The sequence below is a fragment of the Cavia porcellus genome, unplaced genomic scaffold, assembly GCF_034190915.1.
Source record: "Cavia porcellus strain 051 isolate PalLab524CR breed Dunkin Hartley unplaced genomic scaffold, mCavPor4.1 scaffold_5, whole genome shotgun sequence".
NCBI classification, from domain to species: Eukaryota; Metazoa; Chordata; class Mammalia; order Rodentia; family Caviidae; genus Cavia; species Cavia porcellus.
In genome coordinates this window covers 15,552,841-15,559,697 of record NW_026947488.1, presented here as the reverse complement: position 1 = coordinate 15,559,697, position 6,857 = coordinate 15,552,841, and the positions used below count along the sequence as shown (strand labels likewise).

Sequence of the window (6,857 nt, the reverse complement as noted above, 5' to 3'; positions counted from 1 at the left end):
TCTTTCTTGGCGGATGGCTACATAGGAAGTAGTTATGACGTCACTACAGGTGCCTTCTCGGGCCGCAGGGTGGGGCGCGGCAAAGTCCGGCTCCATTCTCCAGGGGCGTGGCTTCTGACAGTCTGGCCACGCCCCTCGAGTGGCCGCTGAGAAAAACCTCAGGTTGCGGAAGGTTAAACTCTTGGCGAAGGAGGAAAAATATTGTCAAATATTTTTCCTGGCTTTTTAACGGATTCTTGGACGCTCTCTTCGAGCCGGATCGAATCCTCCTCTCTTAGGTTTGATGTTTCCTAGCGGTGTGGGTCATGTAATTCTTGTACAAATGAGAAAACAGGCTTGAACACTAGAAAGGCTGGTTCAAAACCATGTGAGAGTCGGGGAATTGGAGCGGAGTTAATGCCCGCTCTGGGTGAGCTTACATATATTTGTTATATTAATAGGCTGCAGGTCAAGACATCCACCTTTGTCTTGTACTCACTGTAGATAGTGGTGTAATTAAAAGTCTGCAGGCCTTCAGAAAAAAACATGACCCCTCTCATGACTGAGCCAAATGTCATCTGTTGAAGCCTTTTTTTTTTTTTAAATCATTTTACGGTGGAAGAACGTTGGAGACAGTAGCTCTGGTTTTGTGCCTAACTACGTTACATAAGCTATTTCAATCTCTGGGGAAAAGAAGTTCAGAAAATTCTGGAGAAAACCTATTGAAAAGGGTAAAGTGTACTCTGAGTTATTTTCATGTACAAGTGAGTTTGAGGGGCTTCTTTGGTCCTTTTCTAGATAAGTTTTTCCTTTCCTAGGAAACAGCAAGAACCCTCTGCCCTCCCAGCCAGACCGGCCTTCAAAGCAACCCTGAATTCCTGCATCAGTGGTGAATGGCCTGGTGGCAGGTTGGTTTTGCACTCCGGAGGCAGTTTTCCAATGTGGACCCCATTCCTCAGTCCCTTACTCCACCCCACTCTACCCCACGCCAGGCCTGTAGGATACCACCGGTCTCTGACCAAATCACCACTCTGAAGACAGTCCGAGGGAGTGGCCGCACTGCAGACTTCCCTGGGCCAATTGAGATCTAACTCCAACCATGGCCTTTGCCACCAGATCACAGTATTGCAAAATGTTATGTAGAGGGTAACAAAGGCGAAGGCCAAAGACAGAGTGCATGGCCAAGATCTCATGGTTCCTTGGAAAGAGCGTTAGCAGAATCTTTCAATTCCAAACCAGGTGTGGTAGTGTATACGTGTAATCCCACTCCAGTCCTCCGGAGACTGGAGGCTGAGGCAGACAAATCATGGGGAGTTCACGGCCACTTCATATTACTTCCTGAGCTCAAGGTGTTTTCTGATTTGTTATTTCAGGGTTCTTCCCAGTTGATCATTGGAAAAAATTCTGGAAGCAGTGAAGGAATGGGTGCTGGGTCAGAAAGATGCTAATGTGGACACTGAGAGGAGCCCAGGGGAAAGAGGATGTGCACCAGGCAGTGTGTGTGTGTGCTTCGCTGCATCTTGTTATCCATCTTCTTCATAGAGAGGGAGAAAGGGAGGCTCAGAGGTTTGTCCAGGGTTATACAGCCCAGAGTGTGGAGCAGGGATTTGAGTCCATGTGCGTCTGATTCCAAAGCTACATGGAATTCAGTACTGTGTGAAGTATATTTAGTAATCCTAACACTTAAAAATGTTCCGTGGCAGCCACTGTCGTAAGCACGTAATGTACATGAATTTATTAAACACAACTGCCAGGTGAGGTAGTTGACCTCATTTTACATTTGAAGAATCAGGCACACAACAGTAAAGGAATGTACCTAAATAAAGAATGGACCTGGGGTTGAAAACCAAGCAATCTGACCCTAGACTCCATAATTTTAGATTGCTGTGCCATTTCTCATGTACAATAAATACTTTTTTAAAATTAAGTTTGTTAAAAAAATAAATAAAAAATAAAATTAAGTTTGTTGGTATAATTTAGGTATACGTAATGATCATATTCAACGTAGGACATTGGTACCTGTATATGATATGTGATATATATATATATATATATATATATATATATATTCTTTCTTTGTTCTTTTTGAAGACAGAGTTTCACTGTATAGTACAGGCTGGTCTCAGACTCACTGTGTAGCCCAGGGTGGCCTCAAACTTGCATCAATTTTGCCTCAGCCTCCCAAATGCTGGGATCACAGGCATGGCCACCATGATTTTTTTTTTCAATACCTGATTTTTTTTATTTTAAAGGGGTTAAAATCAAGCACAACAAAACAGAACAAAACAGGACATAAGAAAGCAATGTAAGAGATGTAAATTTCAAAGCTAGATGACCTGAGATCTTCACTGTCTATCATATTGTCTGTTTTCTTCCAAATAGTTGTCCATCTCTTTGCATACAGAGAATTCATACAAAACAACATAGTATAAAACTGGTCCGAACTGAATGAGGAAGGTGTTTTAGGTCCTTAAAACTAGACAGTAGAGAAGTCACTAATGGCTGTTGTGGAGTCTCTTGTTCTCTTCAAAATAACTGTCCATACCCTCATGTATATTGAAATTCACGGACACAAAACAGGCAAGGAGGGAGGGGTTGCTTGATTTTCTGGTGCTCCGGGTCCCAGCATGGCGCGAGTCCCAGTAAACCCCAGTAGCTCCTGTCCTGTGCCACTGGAGCCTCCACGCTCACAGCTGCTCATGGGGTAGCAGGGGTTTACTTGATTTCCCAGGGCTCCAGGTCTCAGCATGGCATGGGTCCCATAAACACTGGAGGCTGCTGTCCTGGGCAGCCACAGCCTGCCACGATCACAGCTGCTCACCACAGGTGGAGGGGTTGCTTCAAGCTGTTTGTTTCTAATGAATTGACCATTTCACTGCCCAAGTTCTGAAATGGTCAACAGACCATAGAAAGACATCTCTTTAGGCTCCTGCTTCAAACCAACAGCGTCAGGAAGCTGCTGGCCTTGATTCAGGGCCAGCAATACTTGATTGTTAAAGGATAGTTTTGCATTCCATAGCCTCCTCCCACCCCTTTAGGAATGGAGATTGAAATCAGGCCTTTATGTGAGCTAACTCTATAGACTTTATTTTTTTGAGACACCATCTTTCTTTTTTTTTTGTTTTGTTTTTGGTACTGGGGGTCAAACTCACTACTGTGTGCTTGCAGGGCAGGCAATTATGCCACTGAGCTAAATTATATATATATATATATATATATATATATATATATTTTTTTTTTTTTTTTTTTTTTTTTTTTCCTAAATCACTCGCAGGACTCAAATTTGCAGTCCTTCTGTCTCAGCTTCACACAGTGCTGGGAATACAGACATGTATCGCTTGGCCTTTCTCAGTTTTCAGAGGAGGAAACTGAATCCCTGAGAGGAAGCAACTTACTCAAGATCACCATAAGAAAGTGGGTCCAGGCCAGATCTCTTATAGTAGTTAATAACCATGCAGCACATTTTGACTGAACACTTATGAAATACTAAGTGAACTGAGGACCCGGCACTTAAGCCACTGAGCTCAGCAATCCCCTGGCCTGTATGCTTGTTTTTTTCTATTGTGTTTTTTTTTGAGACAGGGTCTCACTATGCAGTTCAGGCTGGCTTTGGACTCACTTTGTAGCTGAGGCTGGTCTGGAGTTTGTGAGCCTGCACCAGTCCTCTTGCCTCAGCCTCCTCAGTGCTGGGATTACAGGTGTGAGCCTCTACACCCTCCTGCTTTATTTGTTTTTTGAGAGTAAGCTTTCCTATGTAAATTCAGGGAGACTCTGAATTCACTATGTAAACTAGGTGGCCTTGAACTTGCACCAGTCAGCCTCCCAGGTGCTGTAATTGCAGGCATCTGCCCCCCCCCCCCAGCTTTTGTGTGCTTCAATAACAACAACCAGATATACTTAGTATTAGTGCTCTTAGTATTCTCATGTCACTAATGAGGAAACTGAGGCTCAAGAGCAGCAAAGTGACTTGTCCAGGGTCATGCACTTGATGGTAACCCCTGCTGGGATTGAAGCCTGAGTTTTCTGACTCCTGAATCAGTGCTCCTTCCATTGCCCCCAGGAAGGCAGCAGAGTTGAGATACATGGTAAGCAGGTGGGTTCTCTCTGGCTCTTCTCTACCTTCTCTCTCTGGGCCACTGCTTTCTATAGGTTTAGCTAAAACTATTTTTTAGTTTTGCTATGTGTTCAGGCTGACCTGGAACTCACTTTGTAGCCCAGGCTGGCTTGAACTCAGCAATCCTCCTGCATCAGCCTCCTGAGTGCTGGGATTATAGGCGTGTGCCACCAACACTGGTTGCTAAACCTGTTTTGAAAAACCTGTTTATAATTTAAAACTGTATCACCACTGGAAATAATAAGTCCCATACATTGACCCCTATGGTATAAATTAAATTTGTCCTACATCTTTCAGAGATGGAGCAAGGTAGGATGGTCACAAAAGACCCTAGGACCGGAACACTTGTGTTCAGAAAACAAGCTGAAGTCTAAATATTGTTTGCCTGTTTGTACATAATTGTAATGCCTGACACTAGGCATTAGGCAACATGTAATGCAAACATCTCTTCTGATCATACAAAGTGAGGGTAGATAGGGACTAGATTAGTTTGCTGCTGAGGCAGGGTATTACTTTGTAGTTTAGCCAGGCCTTGAATGTACTTTGTAGTCCAGGTTGGCCTTGAGCTCATGGCTACCTTCCTGCCTCAGCTTCCCAAATGCTGAGATTGTAGGCATGTGCCACCACGCCTGGTGGGAAAAGAGATTTTTGTCGCTTCACTGTTTCCTGTGGTATCTCCAACACTTAGCACAGTTTTGCTGACCAAGGTAGATAACAGATCCCTATAATAAGGATGACTGATAATTTTGACTATAAGCTCAGCGCTTTTTGATATGTCGCTTTGCCCCAGGTACTACAGAGAATGTGTGTCCTATGCCAGCCCAACTGTGTCCCTGAGACATTCTATACAGGTTAAGGGGCCATTTTGGAAACAAAGGCAGGGACTTCTGGGCTGTGAGCACTTGCACAGGAGGAGACGTGTGCCAAGTGCTAAACACAGTTTATTGCAATGCGCCCTCACGCCCAGTTTAAAGGTGACAAAGAATTCCAGGAGGTAGGGAAACACCCAAGGTTACAGACATGAAGATGCACAGCTGCCTGGGGATTTAGCTCAGTGGCATAAACACCTGCCTGGTAAGTACAAGGTCATGATTTCAATCCCAAGTACAAAAAAAAAAAAAAGTAATTATGAAGATGCACAGCTGGATTTGAACTCTGGGTTGTCTGTCTCCAACCCCTGTTCTTCCCATTCTACCAGCTTCCACCTGCAGGCCGAGCTGAGCCCTGGGAATCAGTGCTGAGGCCAGACTCCAGTTGAGTGACAGCTCAAAACCAGGACTTTGACAGCTATGCCGAGGCTGGCCTGAAAGCAAGTGATGCTAAACTCGTTTGCCTGGGAAGATGAGCAACAATCACAAAGACAAGAGGCGGCCAGGAGCTGCAGGAAGGTGCTGAGGAGGTGCTGGGCCCTAAACAGAATGTCCTTGGGCTCTGCCCGCAACCAAGAGCTCCCTACTTAACTTACTCTGCGACCTTGAGCAAGTCACTCAACCATCTCAGTTCAGTGTCCTCATTTGTCACACAGGTCACCCACCCTGCTGGGTTGTCATGGTATTGCATGAGACAATGCAGGGAGACAGAACTGGGTCAAGTCCAGGCCAGAGCACAAGTACTAATTAGTTGTATGACCTAAGGCAAGTCATTTCACTTCTCTGAGCCTTAGTATCCCGAGCTATGTAACAGAGGTGGTACGTATTTCACCCGGTCTCTGTGAAGATACAGTGATTAAAATACAGCCCCTGGAGTACATTTTCTTGGGTTCAAATTTGGCTCCACCGCCTTCAGTGCTTGGCCTGTCTGCCTCCATTTCCTCTGCTGTAGAGTAGAGGTGAACATAAGTGGATTCATTTCATGGAGTTGTGATGTTGAAGGACATAATCAGTAGAAAGAGTGCAGACCAGAAGCTGGTACTAGTAAGCCTTTGGCCACTGAGAACTCATTAGCCCTGAGTCTGGCATCTGATGTTAACTGTGCTGCACGCTGGGTGCCGCTTTAAACACTTTACCCTTAATCCTCGGGGCAACCCTCCGAGAGAGGTGATGAACTGAACTATTCAGGGGTCCAGTATCTTGCCAAAGATTTCACAGTGCACAGGACACAGACCAGAATTTGAGTCCTGCAGCCTCTCGGTTGCTCCTTCATCCCTAATAAAGGCTCTATAAATGGGAGCTATTAGAATGTCTGTGGAATTTTTTTTTGACCCAGAAGAGATGACACTTAATTAGTGCCCAAGTGAAGCAGGCCTTACAGGAGCCCCAAAGGCTGAGTTCCCTTAGCCGGGTGAAGGGATGTGGACACGGGTTTGCTTAGCTTGTACTGGCTTCCAGCAGGGGGCAGCCGCTGCCTCCGGCCTCTTCCCCGACCAGAATCAGGTGACTGAGCTGCAGACAGGCAGGGGGCGGTCAGGTTCCCACCTTGGGGACCATGTGGAGGGGCACAGAGCCTGGCAGTAGCAGCTTATTCGAAGGCTCCTCTCCCCCAGTTCCCCAGACTGGCCTGCAGGGCTGCTTCACAGAGACCTTTCAAAAGAGACTGCCGCCCAGCCTTATCTAGCACTTCTCTGTTATCAGCATCTTTTGGGTACTGGCCAAGAGTCTAAAACTTTAAAAACTTTAAGAAAGTTCTGGATGGAAGTAAAAATCAATAAACCAGCTAAAGATAGTAACAGTGCTCAGAAATGTATAGGTGAGGGTTGGGGTGTAGCTCAGTGATACAGCACTTAACCTAGAGAAGCAAAGCCCTGGGGTTCATCCTTGGCCTGGAA

General features: G+C 45.5%; 1 long non-coding RNA gene and 1 other non-coding gene across 2 annotated transcripts; one reads left to right on the top strand and one right to left on the bottom strand.

Moving 5' to 3' along the window:
- Positions 1-12: 12 nt before the first annotated feature.
- LOC134475989 (uncharacterized) lies at positions 13-1,976 on the top strand. Its single transcript, XR_010047362.1, has 3 exons — positions 13-710; positions 798-887; positions 1,353-1,976. It is a non-coding gene; the product is annotated as an uncharacterized LOC134475989 (long non-coding RNA).
- Positions 1,977-2,822: 846 nt separating this feature from the next.
- LOC111756211 (small nucleolar RNA SNORA2/SNORA34 family) lies at positions 2,823-2,959 on the bottom strand. The gene has a single exon (XR_002790687.1). It is a non-coding gene; the product is annotated as a small nucleolar RNA SNORA2/SNORA34 family (small nucleolar RNA).
- Between the last annotated feature and the right edge of the window lie 3,898 nt (positions 2,960-6,857).